The sequence below is a fragment of the Taeniopygia guttata genome, chromosome 32 (genome assembly GCF_048771995.1).
Source record: "Taeniopygia guttata chromosome 32, bTaeGut7.mat, whole genome shotgun sequence".
In the NCBI taxonomy this organism is placed as follows: domain Eukaryota; kingdom Metazoa; phylum Chordata; class Aves; order Passeriformes; family Estrildidae; genus Taeniopygia; species Taeniopygia guttata.
Window position 1 is genome coordinate 3,947,529 of NC_133057.1, and position 21,457 is coordinate 3,968,985.

Here is a 21,457-nt window from a genome sequence, read left to right on the forward strand (position 1 = left end):
TCCTTGCTTTATTTTGCCATTCACATCCTTCTTGTCCCTTGCCTTGCCTTCTCCAGCTATGTATTGCCTTACTGATCTCTCATGTCTTTCCCTTGTCTTTCCTATGACTCCATTGCCTTGCATTGCCTTGCTCACCCATCCCCTATCTTGACTTTTCTTCTGCTATTTTCCCTGGCTTTGCCTTCTGTTGCCTCCTTCTCCTGAGTCTCACTTCCTTGCCTACTCCTGCCTTGCCTTGTCTTGCCTTTCTTACCCTACCCCAAATATTTTTGCCATGCCTGACCATCCCTACTCTTGCTTTACTGAAGCCTCTGTGTCCTTCCATTGCCCATCTTACAATTCCCTTATCTTGCATTGCACTGCTCACTCATACCCTACCTTGACTTTCCTACTCCTTTTTCCCCTGCCATTGCATTACTCTTCCTTATTCTCTTTCCCTTGCCTACCTGTCACTTGCCTTGCCTTATAGGCCCAGCCCTTTTCTTGCATGGCACTGCTACCCCTCCCTTGCCTTGCATTACCTTGCAGACCATTTGCCTCACCGTCATCATCTGCTTACTTCTTTCTTCTCCTCCATTGCCTTGCCAGTCCCACCCCTCCTCTAACTTGGCTTGCCTTTCCTATTCCAACCCTGAATTGCTGTGCCAACCTCTCTCTGTGTTCCCTTGCACTTCCTACCACTCCATTGTCGCAGTCTTCTCTCGCTCTGATCCCTAGTTTGGCTTGGCTGGGGGAACCGGCAAAATAAATGAGGAATGGGTACCATGGTCTTGCCCAAAAAATAAAGACTTTAATAACAAAATAACAAATGTGGAAAACTGCATAGTCTGGGGGCAAGATCCAAAGACCCAGGGGCATGGTGAACGAAACAAGTCAGAGGGGTCTTCTGAGGGCAAGGGTCCAATCACAAACTTGGAACATGACCTTACACACAACAGGTTCCAAACCAACTGAGAACAAGAACCAGAAACCTGACCAAATGTTGGATAGTTCTATTAACATATTGACTCCCATGGCCCCACTCATCTCACCATGACCTGACTAGGTGTCCTGTTCCTCGTGGTCTCATACTGAGGCCAAACCACCACTCATTCCAGCCAGGTGTGTTTCCACATCTTCCCCTCTCTTTAGAAAATTTTTCTGTAAAGATTTATGGACAGCTCTTAATAGACAACTTACAAAATAGGGTAACAATAGAAACACAACAACAACAGCTCCAAAAATCAGTAAACCCGTCTGACCAAAGATAAAGCCCAACCAGATAAGTTCCATTTTTTGAATAGTCATTTGAGCCAGTCTTCATCATCTTCTATTTGCAGTTTCTTGACTCCCTCTCTGAGAATTTGGATGCTTTTGTGTATGGACTCACTTGCTGTGATCTGAAAGATTCATGCAGCACATACCAGGAAATTTCCCTGTTCCGGTGCAGCCCAAGTCCAGAAATTTGCTGGCACACAAATCCAAAACCAGGCATAGACATGGTGCCTACACCAACCCAATCTTGTATTTGCTGACACCGCCAGTGCCCAGATCCAGAATTTTTTTTGATTCCTGAACAGCATAATTCCAGCAACATGCTGGCAGTGAAAGTTAAAATTAGGCAATTTCCCAGTGCCGGCACTTTCCCTGCCCTGATCTGGCATGCACTGGCACTGCCAGTGCCCAGATCTGGCAATTTCCCAGTGTCAGCACAACCCAAATGCAGCAATTTTCTGGCAAAGAAAGCCAAAACCTGGTAGCTTCCCGGTGCTGGCATTAGCACTGCCCAGATCTGGTCTGTTGGGGTTGGTTTAAAAGAAGAAGGAGACCTTGGCTTAAAGCCTTGGGAAAACCCTCTCTAGTTAGGGTGAGCAGGAGCTCCCACCCATAATCCTCTTGTTCAGTTATGCAGATAGTTACTAGAAAGTTCTGACTTCTCTTTGCCACCATTGCTTACTTTTTACTGCAAAAATTGTCATATTCTGAATCGTTCCTTCCTCTTGGATCCTGCCCTCAGATCCCGCCTTTACCCCTCCCCATATATAAATGCATCAATATCCCTGCTAGACACTGGACCCAGGCTTTCTTCTCATTCGCTCTCTGTACTCTGCACGCCGTCCTGTTTGTTGTGTTCGCCTTCGTTGAACTTCTGTTTCCAGACAACCAGATCAAAGCAGTCTTTCTTTGTAAAGTCACCAGAGCCAGTTCTCGGGGAAACCACTGGTCATCTGTCTGCGTGCGAACCAGAAGGTTTCACTGGTGTTTGCTGGCACCACCAGTGCCCAGATCTGGATATTTCCCTCTTCCGTCACCGCTCATGTCCAGCAATTTGCTGGCAAAGAAAGCTAAAACCTGGCAAATTCCCGTTGCCCGCCACCACCCAGTCTGGGGTTTGCTGGCACCAGGACCCCAGGAAGGAAGGAAGGAAAAGAGGAAGGGGTCCAGATCCAGTCCTTCCTGGCACCTGGAGCCTGAAATGTGGTCTTTGCTGGCACTGCCAGTGCCCAGATCTGGAAATTTCCCTCTTCAGGCTTAGCCCAAGTGCAGCAATTTGCAGGCACAGAAATCCAAAACCTGGCAACTTCCTGGCACTAGGTCTAGCCCTGCCCACATCTTGTTTGCTGCGCCAGTACCCAGGTTTGGAAATTTCCTGGTGCCAGCAGTGCCCAGATCTGGCAGATTTCTCTTGCTGCCAACAACACGGCCCAGATCTGGTGTTTACTGGCCCCGCCAGCGCCCAGATCTGAAAACTTCTTAGTGCCAGCACATCCCAAGTCCAGGGATTTGCTGGCACAGAAAGCCAAAAGCCAATAATTTCCAGTTCCAACACCACCCAGGTGTGGTGTTTGCTGGCACCACCACTGCCCAGATTTGGAAATTTCTCGGTGTCTTCACAGCCCAGGTGTAGCAATTTGGTTTTTAGCTAGCTGAGGCAGAGAAGGCTCAGCTCGGACTGTGGCTTTCCTTTTTCTTGGAACTGTTTAAACCTGCTCTGGACTGAAAACCCAGAAAAACACTGGCAGCTCACACCTGTGGCCCACCGAGATCTGGGACCCTGCATTCCAGGGCCAGAGGGACTGAGAAGAGACCGAGTGAGCCAACTACAACCCACAAAAAGGACTTTCTGAATTGCCATCTCTTCAGAACTGTGTAGGGTTTTATTTCATATTAGTCACGCTTGTGAATACTTTACCTGTTAAATACACTGCTTTTTTTTCACTTTTCTCCAGGGAAGTCTTCTCCTGAAATAGTAGGGGGAGGGGCTGCTTGAACTTCATTTGTAGACGGACTCCTTTTGGAGGTTTCCTCACAAAATTTGCCCTAAACCAGGACAAACAGTCACAATTGTGCCACTTCACCAGTGGCACAACTCCCCCACCCCCCAGGAAAAGAAAGGACATGTAAAGTTTTCCAAACATTTGGCCTGCTTTGCTGCAAAAGTCGTGCTGCACACACAGTGCAGTGTAGAAAGCCAAGAGAAGCTGCAGTAGGTGGCAAATCTTGGGACAGAAGCTCGACCTTGCTCTCCATGAGAGTTTCTCGACAAGAGCAGACAGGGGAAGATTCCTGGAAAAGTGGAACAGCTTTGCAGAAGTGAAATGAAAATGAAAGAAACTATCTAAGATGCTTTCCTCTTTATTTCTATGCTCCCCTTTTCCATGTTGCACGACTTCTCCATGCCATGAATTCCAAATGCATCTCACCTCTAAGATGGGTCACTTAGCAAGTTATAAACACTCTAAAACACCAGGAGCTACACGCAGTTTTCCTTCCCCTGTTTCTACTGGAAAGCAACGCTGGAGACGTAAGTGCAGTGCTTGGGTCAGGTATGAATCCTACACCAAGGGAATGTGCCCCAATAGTGTTTGAACCTCAGCAAGGACAATGCACAGCAGCGACACAGCGCAGGGGATTCCTCTGCCAGTGTGCAGGAGTCAGGACTCTGGATCTGGGCTCAACACTGCAAAGTTCCCGTGTTTGGACAGATGAAGGAGCTGTCCCCGGGGCGCGCGGGGCTCGGCCGTGGGGCGAGCGGGGAACGGACACGCGGACAAACGGCCTCGGTGCTTCAGTTGCAGAGGCAGCAGCGGCGGCGGCGGCAGCAGCGGCGGCAGCAGCAGCGGCAGCAGCGGCAGCAAAAGCAGTTTTCTTTCTCTTTCTCTTCTTTCTCTTCTTTCTCTTCTTTCTCTTCTTTCTCTTCTTTCTCTTCTTTCTCTTCTTTCTCTTCTTTCTCTCCCGCTGTCCTCTCGGTGTCCCTTACCCGCTGTCCCTCCCCTCTCCCCGCCTCCTTCTCCCCCATGCCGGGCCGGGCCATGCCCCCGGCCCGCCCCCGGCCCCGGGCGGGGCTGCCCCGTCCCCGTCCCCGCCCGCCCCGCCGCGGTCTCGCCTCCGCCCGGCTCTGGCTGTGCTGGCAGTGGCGCTGCTGGGCGGGCATCAGTGCCTGCGGCTGGGCCCTTTGGCTCCGCCTGGCCCGAGCCCGGCCCCGGCCCCGGCGCAGGCTCCGGCCCCGGCCCCGGCCCCGGCCCCGGCTCCTCCCGGGCCCCGCAGAGGACACACGCGGCACGGCCGCTGCCGCCTCCGTCGCGGCTTCCCCGGCCCGAGCTCCGCCGATGCTCAGCAGCGCGGCGGCCGGCCCCGAGCCTCCCGTGTCCCGTTCCCGAGACCGAAGGCCTGGGGATGGCCGGCCTGAGGCGGTTGAGGGGCGCTCGGGGGCCGCTCCTGGCCCCGGGCCGAGCGCTGACAGCCGCGTCCCGCCCGCAGGGAAGGCGCAGGAGGCGCTGCAGCAGCGGTACCGAGTGGGTTCGCTGCTGGGGCGCGGCGGCTTCGGCAGCGTCTTCGCAGCCACGCGGCTCTCGGACGGTGCCCCGGTGAGTGGCGGGGCCGGCGGCGGGCGCAGGAGGAGGAGGAGGAGGAGGAGGAGAAGGGAGGAGGAGGATGGGGCTCGGCAGGGCGGGCGGCGAGCTGAACCCGGTGCTGCCTTTGGCTTGCAGGTGGCCATCAAAAGGGTGCCACGGAACCGCATCCGGCACTGGGACGAGCTGGTGAGTGAGCGGGGCCAGCGGGAACAGCCGGGCCGTGCCGGGCGGGGATGAGGCGAGGCCCGGCATGGGGGAAGCCACCAGGACCCCTCGATGGGGAGCGGGCGTGGGGCCAGCGCAGGGCACAGAGCATCCCGGGCTGGCTGAGGGGTTCCCCAGCCCTGGCACGACATCAGTCCCACTGGTGGCACCATGGTCCTCCCACAGCCCGACGGCACCAGCGCACCCCTGGAGATCGTCCTGCTGGACAAGGTGTCCACTGGCTACCCTGGTGTGGTCCAGCTGCTGGAGTGGCTTGAGCTCCCCAACAACATCGTGATGGTGCTGGAGCGGCCGGAGCGGTCTCAGGACCTCCTGCATTTCATTCGGGCACGGAGGTTCCTTTCTGAAGAGGTGGCACGGCAGCTGTTCCGCCAGGTGCTGGAGGCCGTGCGGCACTGCACCAGCCGAGGGGTCCTGCACCGGGACATCAAACCAGAGAACATCCTGGTTGACCTGGCCACTGGCCAGGCAAAGTTGATCGACTTTGGCTGTGGCACCTACCTGCAAGACACAGCCTACACTCACTTTGCAGGTGAGCCTGGGCAGGGGTCTGCTCCCGGTCCCACCATCTCATGGCCCAGCATCTCACAGGCCAAGCTGGGGGTGGCAGCGAGGATCCTCCCTTTTGCTGTCAGTCAGGGTACTGAGTCTTCAGCTGAGTTGCTTTTGAGCAGGGCTGGGTGGGGAGGCATCTTCCAGCCCCGCTGGCAGCCTTTGCCCACCACTCTGCCTGGGGCTGGGGTTAGAGCAGCAGCAGCCAGCCTGACAAAAGCACCTGTGCGTGGGGCTAGCAGAGGAGGGGTCCAGGACCAGTGCACCAGCCAGTTTGGTGTGCAGGCGAGAGGAAGGGCTTGGGCTGCTCCACTCACCTTGTTTGTCTTGGCTTCATAATATTTTTGGGACACTGCAGGCAGGGAGGATAAGGACATGTTTTTTTCCCCCAGCCCTGAGTGGGTTTTTGCTTTGCATGTCATGGTCAGGCCTTGCCGGGGCTTCTGCTGCCCTCTTCCAGCACCAGTGGCTTCTTGTCCAGCCCTGAGTTTGTACACAAGTCCCAGGTGCTGGCGAGAGTGCAGCAGTCGCCCCGTGTGCCACTGGGGCGGCCCCTACACGCCCAGGGATGCTGGGGCCAGGCTCTGGAAGCAGCAGCATCCCCCTGATGAACTCCATCTGTATTCCACAGGAACACTGTCATACAGCCCCCCGGAATGGACCCACTTGGGCTGGTACTACGGAGAGGCAGCAACGATCTGGTCCCTGGGCATCCTGCTGCACCAGATGGTCTGCGGGCAGCACCCTTTCAGGAGGGGCCGGAAGATCAGCTGGGACCATCAGCTCTCGCTGCCACAGCGGCTCTCTCCAGGTGGATCCTCATCTCTGGCCACGGGGGAATACCAGTGCTGGGAGACAGCAGCAGCTCGTGAGCATCTCGCTCTGGCAGCCGCTGAGGAGGTGGCACATGTCCTGCTCTCCTGCTCTCCTCCACAACAGGGAATTGATGGGAAAGTTTAGGCACAGCTCTGAGCACAAAAGCAGCATGGCCTGGGCATGGGAAGAGTGGGGCAAAGCAGACAGGAGCCTTCTCTAGCTGACCGGTGGTTTCTGGTTTCTCTGCCCAGAGTGCCAAGATCTTATCAGGTGGTGTTTATCCATGCACTTCTTGGACAGACCTTCCTTAGAAGACCTGTTCTGTGAACCTTGGATACAGGATATTCACCTGCCATAGAAGAAGGGAGAGAGCCACATGCACACTTTGCTCCAGGGCCCTGGTAAGTTACAGGTCCACACATGCCCTGGCAATCAGAAGCAAGGAAACCCAGACTTTTTTCCCTGCCTGTATCAATGCACTGGGGTCTTTGGGTGGGAACACACAGCCCTTGTGCTGCAGCTGAGCTGCTCTGCGCAGCACTGGTGGCTGCCATCCGAGCTGGTTTTGCGTGTCCTGCTTCCCTGACAGCTGGGGCCCTGGGCAGAACCCTGACAGCCTGGTCTGACCCCCAGGGAAGGAGAAGGAGTTCCTGGAGAAGCTTTACCAGCTGGGGCTGCTGCTGCTGGAGACAGTGAGGATGACATCAAGGATGACAAACTCTTCCTCAAGTTGGCCACTGGCAGCTGAAGATGATGGACTTCTGGCACTGTCTTCAAAGCCTGGCTCCACAGCGAATTCGCAGATGAGTCCACAGCCAGGGAAATGCTCCCAGATTTGGGCATTGCACAGCCTGGCTGGGAACAAAAGGTTCCCCCTGTGCTGGGGCAGATGCAACTTCAGTCGCTGCCCAGCTGCTTTTTGGCAGGGCTGGGGGCACGGGTTGGGGTGGATACAAAATGGGAGTGGGCTCCTGGCCCTGCCAACAGCCCCCAGCACCCAGCATGGCCTGGGCTGGGGCTGGGGCTGGGGCTGGGGCAGCCAGCCTGACACAAACAAACCCCCATGGTGGGAGCAGAGGTGGGATTCCAGAACCTGTGCAGGGGCTGCTTTGCTTTGCAGGCAAGGAAGGGCTTGGGCTGCTCCACTGCCCTTGTTTGCTTTGAGATCACTGTTATTTTGGGGGGCAGTGTAGGAGGGAAGAGAGAAAGTGTGGGCTTCTCTCCCCCATGGGTGGGATTTTCCCTAGCATGTAGGGGTTGGGCCTTCCTCAGGCCCTTGACAGAGATAAAGAGTTTTTTTCTTGTTTCCCTTTGTCTCTAATCTCTTTTCAACAGTTTGTTGTTTGTTTTTCTAGAGGAAGCGTTCTATGTAAGGTCCAGTCGGGATTGGGAAGTGCCTGGGAGCAGCTGCAGCGTGGATGGGCCGTGCCCTTGGAGAAGGCTGAGGACATCGTTTGGGACCAGCTTTTCTCTCAGTGGAGGATGGCGTGAGGTGAGTCCCCGTCTGCTTGGCATGGTGGGATCAGAGCTTTTGGGAGACAGCAACAAGCACAAGGAGGCTCCTGCTCTGGGCAGCTGCTGAGGGGCTGGATGTGCCGTGGCTGGCTGCAGGCTGGGAATGTCCTGCCCTCCTGCTCTGCTCCCAAAGGCAGCAGTGATGGGCAGCTCTGGGCACAGCTCTGGGCACAGCCAGCATGGCCTGGGCTCTGTGGGCAGCTGGGACAAGGGGACAGCAGCCTTCAGCTGACGGGCAGTTTCTGGTTTCTCTCCTTGCAGCCGGGCTCTGCGGGTGCTGAGGCTGCTCTGGGCTCTGCCAGGGCTCTGCTGGGCTCTGCCCTGGGCACAGCTGGGCTGGCTCTGCCCTCACATTGCTCTGACAGCTTTGCATCAGACAAGCCTATTCCGAGCACAGTGCCTGAGCTTTCTGCTTTGGCAGGTGAGTGAGACTCCCCTGCAGGCCAGGAGATTGCAGCTGGGGACACACATCCAATTGGCAAGGACCCAAACTCTTCACTGTCCCAGCTGAACCCCTGGATCTCCGCAGGATCGCCTGGATCTCCACTATTCATTCTTCATTTCTTTTTGGCTGGAATGGTGCAGTTGCACTTTCTTCCTCCTCTAGACGTGCCACGAGTGGCCAAAGCTGGCAAGTGAGCCGTGTTCCTGAGGCAGTGCAGTCTGGAGCTGATGGATGGAGAATTGCCCTTCCCACTTCCAAAGCAGAGCAAAAAGCCGTAAGTGGGATTTTTCATCTGTAAGAAACCCCTGACAATTTCAGAGGGAATGTGCAGCTCATTCACAGAGTGAGAAGGAAGGTCATCTTCTAAAGGATTTGGGGTTTGACAGAGTTGAGATTCCAAGTCCTGCCTGGAGCTCGAAGGGCCCCAATCAATTTCCTATTGCTTTGACCACAATTTAAAATAACAATGTTGGAAACAAACCCCAAAAACTGTAAAAAAGGCTGTTGAGGTCAGTAAGATGGATCCATGCCATCAGCACATTTACAATGTAAATAACTGAGTTCTCTTTTTAAAAAGATCATTTACCTCTTAATGCAAAGTTACAGAAGTTGTTTCACTAGCACTTGGATTTTACTTGTATCTTTTACAGTTCATCTAATTGTTTGTTTTTTTTTTTCTTTACCTTTTTTTTCTCTTTAAATAGAGGTCCTGGCCCTCTTCCAGCCAAAGGGGAAAGGGCCCCACCAAGCCTTGTTACCCACAGACAACATGGTAAAGCTGAACAATAAAGGACCTTGGAGCATTATACTGTAAATAAAAAGGTGCCAGCTCCATGGACAACAGAATTATTGTTCCTAACTTGAATGAGATTGAGCAAAAAGAATGAAAAACGGTGTCACTAAAGTACTACTGATGTCTGTAAGTTGTACCTTGATAGTCAGCCAGAGCCTTTGTTTGCCAAAACACTTCCAGAGTTTCACCAAGAGATCAGTCATCAAAATATTTTGGAAATTTAAAGACCAAGGTAGCCAAAGCACTCAGTGTCACTAATTGCTGGGTATGTTCTCAGCTGAAGTTGGGAGGAATGGGGTTCCCTTGGAGGGCCCACCCTGTGGGGTGGCCAGAACTCTGTCAATGGGCTCTGCCTCGTAACGGAGTCAATGAAGGGACAGTTACAGAAACCTGTGCTGTGGGACACGGGAATACAATGATCCGTGTGACAGGATTCACTCAGATTTCCCGTCAGGAGAAACCAAACCCTGTTATAGTTATAGAGGCTACAGTGTCAGAAGATTCCTGTGCTTTACCATCACTCCCAATGTCAATAGAACTTGGGGTGCTGCAGCTGGTCAGTGTCAGTGTCTCACCACTCCCAGCTGCAGGGCCCCCATTTAGGGTCCTTCAGCAACGACCACACTGAAGAGTTAGGGCCCAGAGAACATTTTCCACCCAAAGAGTGCCTTGGGTTTCAGAAAGTAAAAGATTCTGGTTCACCCTGTGCCCCATGTGCGCTGCCCCGTCCTGTGGAGTTTACATGAATGATCTGACGGGATTATTAGAAGAGGTAGTAAATGATACCGTTAAAATGTCCAATAGCACATTGGATTATTAGAAGAGGTAGTATAAGATACTGTTAAAATGTCCAATAGCACATCCTATGAGCTCCAACAAACACAAATGGGGACTCCAGAGAACCGCATGGCCTTGGATTATCTGCTTGCTGGCCAAGGAGAATCCTGGGCTATCAGGGGACGGGGATGTTGCACTGCTAGCAGTGATGGGTTTGAAGGCCAACAGTCAGGAATCACCTTGACAGAAAGAGCAGTAGAAGAGTGGCAGAAAGAAGAAAATTCTTCTTGGTGGGATTGGCTTCGTGGCTGCCAAATTAGAGGCTGCTGTGAAATGCATTGGTGGCAGTGCCTGTCATCATTGCAGTGTGTGCACTTGGTGAGTTGCTGGGACACTTTGTGCTGGGAAGTGGAGTATTGGGACCTTTCTTAAAAGAGACAGTCTCAAGAAAAGAGAGGCATTTGATAAATAACAGAGAATAGCAACTATTTAGGCATGTTTTAAAAGGAACGTGAATAGCTCTGAGTAATGAACTTAAACTGCACTTAATTGTAGAACAAGAGGAGATGCCTTTATGCCTAATACCTAAATCTAAGCTGTGTTACTGAAAGAATTATTACAAAGGTTGTAGTTGATTGTAGGTCTCAGGACCGATCAAAGTACCAAGGCCTGAACAGGTTGTGATCAAGGCCTGAACAGGCCCTGAGGCAAAGCTCACCTCTAGATGAACCTCCCAAGCAAATGTTGTATTTGTATCCACTCACTAACGAAGCATGATTAACAACATGATCAATGTATGTGTTCCTTGATAAAACATGGATTTATCTTTCTGTATTTAGAAACAGACAAGGCCCCACCGGGCCTTGTTTGGGGGTGAAGGATCAAAGTCAACTCCCTTGGTTCCTCCTACAGCCCTGGCCAGGCTTTGGGAGAAAGCAGTCAGGAGAATGAAAGCAGATGTTCTCGCAGTGGCAGTGATGCCAGCTTGTTTGTTTAACACTGTAAAAGCTGGGTCCTCTCACAGCTTTGGGCTTGGAGCCTCATTGCTTGCAGAGGTGGAGGCACCTGCAGGAATTCCCAGTGTCTGGGAGTGGCTCTCCAGTCCTTGGCTTCCCCCAGCTGATGTGTGGCTGTGGATGATGGTAAAGCCTGAGGCTAACTGGTGATGGATCTTTCCTTAATCACTCCAGGCAATCTCTGGTAGCAATGACTGGATGCATTGCTGAGCTTCTTTTGTAATGCTTTGCTAATGATGATGTGCTTTGCTGAGCTTATCCTTTTGTAATTCTTTGCAGCTATGCATGATATAAATGACACAATTCCTTCAGTTGGTGTCTGTCTTTGGTGCTGACCCTGCCCACTGGTGAAACAGGGCCCCCTCCAGCCTAGAGTGTTACCTAGGAAGAGAAAAGCCATCACTCCAAATGTCCCCCCTTCCTCCTTGTTCCCCCCACTTTATACCCTGAGCATGATGCCCTATGGTCTGGGGTATCCCCGGGGTCAATGGGGGTCACCTGTCCTGGCTGTGTCCCCTCCCAAGCTCCCCCGCAGCCCCAGCCCCTCTCCAGCGTGGCCAGAGGAGGGGCAGGCCAGGCTTTGGCTCAGTGGGAGCTCAGCAAGAACAAAAGCATCTCTGTGTGCCCAGCCCTGTGCTCAGCACCCGGCCCAGCAGCAGCGTCTCAGTGCCAGGGTCTGTGCCATCAGTCCCTGCCAGGGGTTTCCATGGCACCTGCCAGGCCAGGTGACCCAGGTGTGGTGTCCCAGTGAGGGCTGCCATGCAAACAGTGCCCAGCACTGCCCCTTTCTGTCTGCCTGACCTGGCCTTGGCCCTGGCCCTGCTGTTTGCTGCAGGTTCCGCAGCGCCTGACCGGCCCGCGCGGCGCAGGGCAGGCGGCCACGGCACAGACCCACAGCAAGGGCTCCCCTCTGGCTCTGGGCAGTGACACCAGCCCTGAGCAATGGGCTGGTGCACTGGGGTCAGTGCGGTGTCCATGGCAGCAGTCCCTTGCAATGCCCAGTGCAGGTTGGGATGATGATCCACCCTCACAGCCGGCCCAGGGCAGGTGTGCGCTGCCCTTCCCCACAGCCTGTCTGCACAGAAGCACTTCCAGGGCTCTCTGCATTTCCCTTCCTTCACTCTTGAGTCACTCACACACCTCTCAGTGGCCCACTGGGAGCTTTGAGCTGCAAGGAGTGCAAAGCTGGTCTGTCCTTCAGGAGTGGCTCTCATTCTGCCCTGAGCCAACTCTGGATTCGTGATCATTGCAGATCTTCCTGTGTGTCTACATCATTCCTTGCAGGGCTCTGCCTTGGGGAAGGGGAACCTCATTGGAGGTACCTGGGGCTTGTCACACACTTGAGGAGTGTGTCTGTTTTAAATGGGGAAGCTTAGGAGTTTTAGATTGCTTCAAAAAATAAAAGAGGAAAACCCCTCTTTGCCTGAGCGCAGCCAGTTCTCCAAGCACAGCAGGTCCCAGGTGACTGAGCAGAGACAGGACGGGCTTGGGCTATGTGGGGCAAGGTTGTCCACACTGCCTCAGACCTCCAGGCACAGCTTCTCTCACTAGGCCAGACATCCTCAGGAGAGTCCCTGGGCCAATATCAGTCGCTGAATGCTGCAGCCACCTCTGCTCTAAATAGAACAGTCATAAAATATACTCTTCAAAGAGGAATGTGGATTTATTGGAAGCTCTTGCAAATAGTTTTCCATCAGTATTGTAGGAAACCTTCCTAATGGACTGCACTAGAGCAGAGGGAAATCAGGGCAGAGCCATGGTTTGTCAGGACTTGCTTGATCCCAATGAGCCCCGTGGTGCATTTAGAGCTGAGCCCTGGAAGCTCAGGGCCTGAGAGGAGATTGCGCCAACCTAACCAGGAGTCAAAATCCGAGGAAAAACCCAAAGTGTCTCAAAGCATGAATGGGTCCCCTGAGGTCCATCCACACAGACCCCTCATGGACTTGTTGGAGGAGAGAATTGGAGGTCAGGATGGCACAAACCTCTCAGAGACTCAGTGTGGGAAGGAAAAAGGGAAGTACCTTAAAAGAACTGCAGTACTTTGAAGCATTAATGAGCCTCACTGAGTGTTGTTACTGACAAAGAATCTCCAGGGACTAATTCCAGCAGATAATTGGAGGCCATGGTTGCACAAACCTCTCAGGGACTCCAAGGCAAAAGCCCAAGTCCTTTGAAGAACCTGCAGTCCCTGGGAGCATGAAGGAGGGCCCAGGGCCATTCCTGACCAAGGCTCCCCAGGGCCTCTTCCCAGCAGCTCCCTGAGGCCAGGAGTGCAGGGAGGCAGAGGCCTCCAGTCTCGCTGCCCCCCGGGCCCTGCCCTGCCATATCCAGCCCTGCCCTGCTGCCTGCCCGGCACTCAGCATCGTCCGTGCCGTGCCTGTGCAGCGCGACCCGGCGGGGCAGCTCCGCCTCGCCCCCTCACCACAGCCATCCTGGCACGGCGGCTGCCCCTGGGCCGCGGCAGCCCCGAGCCGGACGGGCCCGGCAGGGAACCCGGGAGGGCTCCGTCCCCTGCGTGCCTCAGAAGAGAGTCCAGCCCCACTGCGTGCAGCAGGAGGGACGCAAAGCACTGGCACACTTAGCAGAGTCCACAGCCCTCTCCACATCTGAAATGAGACCCCAAAACCCCGTCCTGTGCTCAGCAGAGACCCCCAGCCCCCTGCACACATTGGGAAAGATCCCAGTCCCCCTGCATGCCTCACATAGGATTCCAAATCTCATGCATAACTTCAAGTGGACCCCAGTGCCCTCCATGTCTCAGAGGGAACCTAAATTATCCCTGTGTGTCTCACAAGGGACCCTAGCCCCTCGTGCACCTTATGGGGTCTCCAAGCCCCCACACGCCTTATGGGGAAGCCCAGGGCAGCGACGCCAAGTGTTTTGACCTGGAAATCAAGTGTGGTTGCAGCTGGGTTGTTGTGCCTCTGGGGCTGTTTATCAGCCCCATCAGGCCCCAAGGCCACACAGACCTTCCCTTCCCTTCCCTTCCCTTCCCTTCCCTTCCCTTCCCTTCCCTTCCCTTCCCTTCCCTTCCCTTCCCTTCCCTTCCCTTCCCTTCCCTTCCCTTCCCTTCCCTTCCCTTCCCTTCCCTTCCCTTCCCTTCCCTTCCCTTCCCTTCCCTTCCCTTCCCTTCCCTTCCCTTCCCTTCCCTTCCCTTCCCTTCCCTTCCCTTCCCTCCCTCACCCAGAGGAGCAGACCCTGTGCAGCACCCTGGATTGGTGATGGCCCATCAATTAGGTCCTAACAACTGTGTGTTAATTGGGGAGGAGCTTTGTTTTGCCTGCTGGCATTGCTGCTCAGGCTGTGTCTTTGCAGATGTTCTTGATGGCTTCTCTCTTTTCCTGGGCATGCTACTGGAGGATGTCCAGGCCCAGATGATCCCACTGAAGGAGATGTGCCCTCAGCCCAGGGATGCTCAGCATGGGCTCCCCCAGCCCCTCAGGGCCCCGCCGCTGGTCACAGCAGCCCCTGCCTGGCTCCTGCCTGCCCTCACCGTGGGCATCCATGGCTGCTCCTGGCCATGGAACTCAGCCAGTGCTGGTGCCGGCTGGGCTTTGCTGTTGGAAACACCTGGACATATCTCTGAAAACTCTTATTACTTTATTTGAACATAAAATGTGGGCCAAGCCCTTCCCTGGCAGGTGGGGCCTGCCCACCTTCAGTCAGTCTAGGGGAACAGGACCAGGGGGCTCAGGGGCAGAGGGTCTCGTTGTGGACGGGTTTGTTTTGGGAATGGCTCAAGATGGTGAGGAAGCTGTGGAAGGGCAGATGGGGACAGACGTGAAGTGCTGGAAACACAGGTCAAGTTCTCTCTGCCGGAGTTGTTAGGCTCGTCTCCTGGAGATGCACAGCAGCACCTTGGGAGAGAGCAGTGGCTGAGGCCCCAGCTGCCAGTGGCACACAGGGAGCCTCCTGCACAGCAGGGCCCAGAGCTGGCAGGGCTCCCCAGCACGGCTGGAGCGGCTGGCACACCTTGGCCCAGCTGGACAGCTGCCCCTCAAGGCCCCGGCGAGCAGGGGACGGCTCTGGGCAGGCTCCCTGGCCAGGAGCGGGCCCCAGAGCGCCTCTGCCTTTCAGGGGCAATCTCGTCCTTGCTCTTTCTCCTCCCCACCTTGCTCTGCCTCTGCCCTGTGCCCCTGGGGCTGCTCTTGGCCAGGCAGCCTCAGTGGGAGCCAGCACTGGCTGCAGCCCCAGCGGGCCCCGCAGGACAAGCCTCAGCAATGAAGAGGCCAAGGAAAGCACTGGGCAGAGCAGAGCCCTCAGCCGAGTTCTTTGGACAGCCATGGACTGGCCACAGCTCCACTGCAGCCTCACTGGGAATCTTCTCTGATTTTTAGCAGCCTTTAAAGGAAGTGGTTTGAGATTGAGATCAGCAAAACACTCACCATTTTCTGTTCCAGCAATACCAGATTCCGACAGAGCACATCATCAGGCCAAGTGCTGCACCAGCCACAATGACCATCAACTTCATCAAACAAGATGTTCCCCGGCAGAAATCTCTTCTCATGCTTTTCCAGATTTTGTCAGCACGTGTTGAGGTGCCAGCTGCATCTTGGGAGCAATGGGGAGCGTGAGCCATTGCTATGCTGCACTGCTGAGCTGGCAGCAGGGTGGATACGGCCAGGACATTCTCGCTCTCTGTTTCCCCCTGAGCTGGGGCCTGCAGGCACCTTGCTGCCTCTTGGCACAGGACTGCTCAGTGCCCAAAGCCCTGAGCCTGCATGCAATAATTCCTCTGTGCTGTGCTGTGCTGCTCCCAGCAATACTTGTCAAAGAAGTGGATAAAGACAAGGAAAATGCCCAGAGTTTTGGAGCTGCTCCAAAACTCCACCCTCCAGCAAACAGGTGCCTCTCTGCATCTCCCCAGAGAGTAGGAAACTGCAGGCATCTCAGGCCCATGGTGCAGTTGGGGCTCCCTGTCAGCTGGTGCCAAATGCCTTCCTGCAGAGGCTGGGGAGAAGCTGCAGCCAGGCCAGGCTGGGAAACAGCCCTGCAGGCCATGAGAGCAGCAGCGGGGCAGCGAGGCTGCCATGGATCCCTTCCTGCTGTGCCAGGCACGGCCTGTCCAGATCTGCAGGGACAGCCCCCGGCTGCTGAGTCCCAGGGGAAGGGGGAGGGAAATGCACCCACCATGCTGTCTCTCCAGATCACTCAGGATTTCTTCAAGATGTTTTGATTCCTCCCTGGATTTACTCCTTCCTATATGTTTGTTCTTTCCTCTCAGGGGACCTTAAGAGAAATATTTCCATTTCCCAGGCATGGATACCACAAAACCCGTGCTCAGCCTGTGGAGTCAGCAGGGACACACTACTCACCCCTGCGATGGAAGCTGGGCTTGCGAGCAACATGCACCAAAGGACCTGAGAAAGTCTTCTCTGCAGCCACACCTGTAACTCAACAGCCACAGAAGCCTCTGTCATCTCTGCAGATCTGCAGGGGCAGCACTGAGCCCCAGGAGCGGTGAGGGGATGGCCCAGGGCGAGGGCACACCCGTGCGTGGTTCTGTCCTGGCACCTGCAGCGATGCCCCCCTGGCCGAGCTTTGGGCTCTGAGCTGGCAGCTCTCGCAGGGGGAAGGGACTTGACCTACCCTCACCATCTCCCAGAGGCTCAGTAATGGGCATGGTTTGGGAATCCAGATCCTCTTCATCCTCACGTTCAGCTGCAAAGAAAGGCAGGACAGAACACCTCTGGGAACACTGCTGAAGATTCTCCTTCAGGCTGCAGTGGCAGTGAGTGCCCCTGGGCGATTGGAGCCCTCCAAGGCATTCCCTCAGCTCTGCCTTCCACTCAGGAGCAGGGACAGGGGGACCACATGCCAGTGCTGGCCCCTCACTGGGATGGAAGGAGCCCCTTGTGGGGCAGCCAGGGGAGAAAGGACTCCCTGGAGCTGCCAGCAGCTCTAAACCCAGCCGCAGACAGGGCCAGGGCTTGACAGCGGCAGCAGGAGCAGCTCAGGCTCCCTGGGGCAGGCAAAGGAGCTGTGAAAGGCTCAGCCCCGGGACACAGCCCTGGGCCCGGCCCTTCCCTCTCTGCTCTTCTCTGGGGCTGCACAGAGCACACGGAAGAACACACTGGCATTGCACATGGGTGGAAGATGGACAGCTAAATGCTCCTTCCCCCCCTGACAGTGATCCTCCTGTGGGATTGCTCTTGGGCACAGGAGTAGGAATTTGGGGGACAGGATTTCTAGAATACATCAAACATCAAAGTGTCTTAAAGGAAATCACACATAAATATTCCTCTGGACAATGATTTCTCTGTTAGGAAAGGGTTGCTGATAACCTACCTTCACCAGACTCCAAGATCCTTAAACTGTGCTTTACCAGTCTTTCCAAACGCTTCAAGTCACGGTCCCAATCTAGAAAGGAGCACAGATGGGAAATGTTCCATGGTGTGCTGGGATCCCCCTTCTATGAGGAAGTGAGCACTGCAAGGGGCTCAGGTAATGCTGTGAGCCCGCACTGCCAAGCAGCAGAGAGGGCAGCTCAAGGCTCAGCAGGGCTCAGGCCCAGAGGCACAGCAATTACCTCCTGTGACTGTGCCTGGCAGCGCCTCCCTTCCTGCAGCAGAGGCTGCCAATGAGCCACTGCTTCCTCTGGGAAACTCAGCCTTCAGCACAGCCTCTCCTTCCATCTCTGGGGAAAGGAAAAGGGACAGCTGGATCATTTGGGCTGTTCACCAGCAGGAAGGTGGCATCTTCAGGAGGCAAAGCTTGTCTCAGTCATGGATGAGATTCAGGATAAAGACCAGGTTACTGGGGCTGCTGCAGGGCCCACCCTCCTTCAAACATCTGCCCCTCCAGATGTGCTCAGTGACTGGAAAATTGCAGGGGATCTCAGGGTGTGCATGGGCCATGGTGCAGGTGGGGCTCCCTGTCAGCTGGTGCCAAATGCCTTCCTGCAGAGGCTGGGGAGAAGCTGCAGCCAGCCCAGGCTGGGAAACAGCCCTGCAGGCCGTGAGAGCAGCAGCGGGGCAGCGAGGCTGCCATGGATCCCTTCCTGCTGTGCCAGGCAGGGTCTGTCCAGATGTGCAGGGAAAGCCCCCAGCTGCTGAGTCCCAGGGGAAGGGGGAGGGGAATGCACCCACCACGGCGTCTCTCCAGATCACTCAGCATCTTCTCTATGTGTTTGTATTTCTCTAGAGCCTTACTGTTTCCTGTAGGTTTGTTCCTCCCTCTCAGAGGACCTTAAGAGGAGTATTTGCATTTCAGATGGATGGATCCCACAAAACCATGGCTCAGCCTGTGGTGTCATCGGGGACACACTACTCACCCCTGCGATGGGAGACGGACTTGTGTTCAGCAACCAGGAAAGGAGCCTGAAATGTCCTCCCTGCAGACGCACCTGCAACTCAATAGCCACAGAAGCTTCTGCCAGCTGGTTCCTGCCAGGTTGTCAGTGATTATTCTTTTAGGAACATTATCAGTATACCTGCACGAGACTTAAGAGGCTGGAAATCTTCATGGAGCCAAGCTGCTGGAGAAGCCTTCCTAGCATGCTCATCTAGAAGGGAGCAGAGATGAGAACCAGTTCCTTGTGTGCTGGCATCCCCCTCTGTCTGTGGGAACTTGGCACTGCAAGGGGCTCGGGGAAGGCCATGGGAGCCAGATGTGAAAGGACAAGGCCAAAGCTGCACAGGGGCCTGGGGAGCTCTGGGCTGTCTCTTGGCCAGTCTCCACACTTTGGTAGGCCCTGTGCCACATCCCTGGGAGGGCAGCTGGAGCAGCCCATGGGCACGGGAGTTCACTCCCTCCCACAGAGGAAACCCTCCCTAAACCCCAGGGGAAAACCATCCCCAGCGCTTCCCCGGAGAGCAGGGAGCGCTGTCCTGGGAAAGGGGAGCCAGGCTGCCGGCTCACCTGCTCCCCGCGCTTGCAATGGAGCAGCCTGGGCAGCCCTGGCAGGCAGGGCCACGGCCAGGAGGAGCAGGAGGAGGAGGCGCAGAGCAAGGGCCATGGTGCCTTGCCCTGTGCCAGTCCCGCCGCTCTTGCTGCCACCACTGTCCTGACACCGCTGTCCCAATGTCAGCACCACTGCTGCCACCGCCGCTGCTGCCGCAGCAGTTGTGCTCAAGGACTGCCTGCTCGGGCGTTGTGGTGCTCTGCAACCACGGAGCTCTGGGACCTCTGTGACCTCAGAGCCTGCTGTGACCTCAGCCTGCTGCCACCCCAGAGCCTGCTGGGACCTCATGGCCTTAGCTGTACCCCAGAGTGTACCCCCTTTCTGTACAAATGGACTGCCCTGAGTGTAAATATTTTGCTTCATCCAAGGGCCATTGCTCAGCAAAACCTTTATTTTGCCTGCTGACATTGCTGGTCAGACTGTGTCCCTGCAGATGCTCTTGATTGTTGCTGTACAAATTTCATTTACTGTTTCCTTTTTAGGTGCTTTGTTCTGTTGTACCCCCATGTTCTCCCCGAGTTTGTTCACCCCTGGCTTTTACCCTCCCTCAAAGCTGACCCCCATGCCATTCCCCGCCCCTTGTTCCAGCTCTTTCCCTGCCTGTCATAGCAACTCAGCCCCTTGGTCCCCGAACCTTCCCTGGCACTTTCCCATCGGGCCAATCCCAGACTGCAACACCTTTTTGGGATGCCCCAATTCCTCAAGGCCCCATTGGCCTGTGTGACCCATCCTCTCCACCCTCCTACCCCAATGGGCTCCAGACACTGGATGTGATCCCCTCACTCCTCCCCTGAGGATTCCCTCTTGGTGAGCTGTTTGTATCCACCCCTTGACTTGTATCTTGCACAGGAGTGCCGTGGGCTCTCTGTTTCTGCTCTCTTCACCTGAAATAAACTCTTTCTTGTGGAACCTCAAGACGGAGAGCTGCCTCCTCTCTCCTCTGCCTGGTCCCTGTGGTGGCTTGTGTCTGGCACCTTAGAGCAAGTGGCTCTAAAGGTTCTGCCTCTGGTAAATGCCCATAGCGAGGCAGTTCCCCACTCCTGGTGTGGCGCCGGAATTCTGAGAGCTAGACTGAGTTCTGGTAGTGACTTCACCAACCTACGGAACGTCCCTTCTTCAGTGCCTGCTCTGGTGCCCTGCCATCTCACACACCAGAGCTTGATTCACATACTGCAGCCCAGAGTTCGGTTTTTGCAACATTGAAATGGGTGTGGTCAGCAGGATTGCTGGGGATAAATCGCTGCAGAACTAAACCAAATGTGTGCACCATCCCAGGCTGGACTTAAATAGGCACAGGAAATTTGGAAGGATGAGGACAAGATAGCAAACAGCAATGTAAAAGTCAGATTAAAATAACACGAGGAAAAGCTAAAGGAGTGATTTGTGCACATTTGGGGGTTTCTTTTTCTTGGGTGCAAAGCAAAATTAGAAGGTCCTAAGTGCCCAAAAGATTGGAAATGTGAAATGTCCTCCATCGCAGTGTCGGACCTCTGGATCCTTAAAATAATTTTATTGTGCTGGAACAGTGGCAGTTTCAGCTGGTGCCTCTGGGGGACCCTGAACAAAGAACCTCTTGGCTTTTATACCCTCCCAGCTGAAATGTGACAGTCTGGGGCCTTCCTGCTGTGTCCGAGTGGCCGGTCACTGGCTGGCACCACAGGTCCCCAGGTCCTCTGCTGAGCCATCCCTCTCCTACCGTCAAGCTTAGTCTGTCACATTTGGCTTTTCTCTCTGATCCACCACTGCCACCACGGTGTCTGTCCTGGAAAATGCTTGCCCAGCTCAGCTGGACACCGAGGTCAACACTGGCCACCTTCCCAATCCTCGGGAGGTAAGGACAGCAGTTTTGGGTTCAGATTTCCTGAGCCGCAGGGAGAACTTGGCAACAATGACAAAGGCAAGGAGTCGTCTCTTGCAGGTGTTTGTAATCCAACTTTGTTGGGCAGCTCAGAAGAACTTCCCATCTTGGAGGGTAAACTGCCTGCGAAAGCCTCGAACAGCCTTTTGCACAGGCTTATAACAGTGAGTGTAACCAGGGGATGGCCCTACGTGGGCCAATGAGATCAAACAGGGGTGTGGATATCAGGGTGACATACATGAGGGAACACCAATGGGGAAAGAGGGTAGGAGGAGACCTGGCTGTCCAGCCTATCACTCGATGTTCTGGGTAGAACCTTCCAGAAAGAAAGGAAGGGCTGCCAAGTGATGGACAGGTCCGGGGGCAGGGTCCTCAGAAGGGTTACATTTCAGGGGAGGAGGGAAAGGAGGATTGACATAGGGATGGGAGTAGGCAAGGGAGGGCAGGACCACTTACCAGGGGGTACAGGACTAAACCACTGAACAAACTGAACAAACTCAATAACACAATACAATATCTCCCCTTTATCAAATACAAATGAACGAGTAAGAAAACTCAGTCTTTCAAACGGGGGTAACCTCCATACAGGGGAGAAACTCAGATTCAGGGTAGGTGCCTGCAAACCAAGGCTGGCGGATAGGCCCTGTTTCAGTCCATGATGCATCTTCAGGATCTGGGACTGGTGGAACTTCATCTTCTAGATCGGAAGCTGATGGAGCTGC

General features: G+C 54.9%; 1 non-coding gene across 1 annotated transcript; it reads left to right on the top strand.

The window, feature by feature from the left end:
* The first annotated feature begins 7,608 nt into the window (after window positions 1-7,608).
* LOC116807110 (uncharacterized) lies at window positions 7,609-9,901 on the top strand. The gene is made up of 4 exons (XR_005978464.2): window positions 7,609-7,920; window positions 8,205-8,364; window positions 8,551-8,662; window positions 9,093-9,901. It is a non-coding gene; the product is annotated as an uncharacterized protein (transcript).
* Window positions 9,902-21,457: the final 11,556 nt, after the last annotated feature.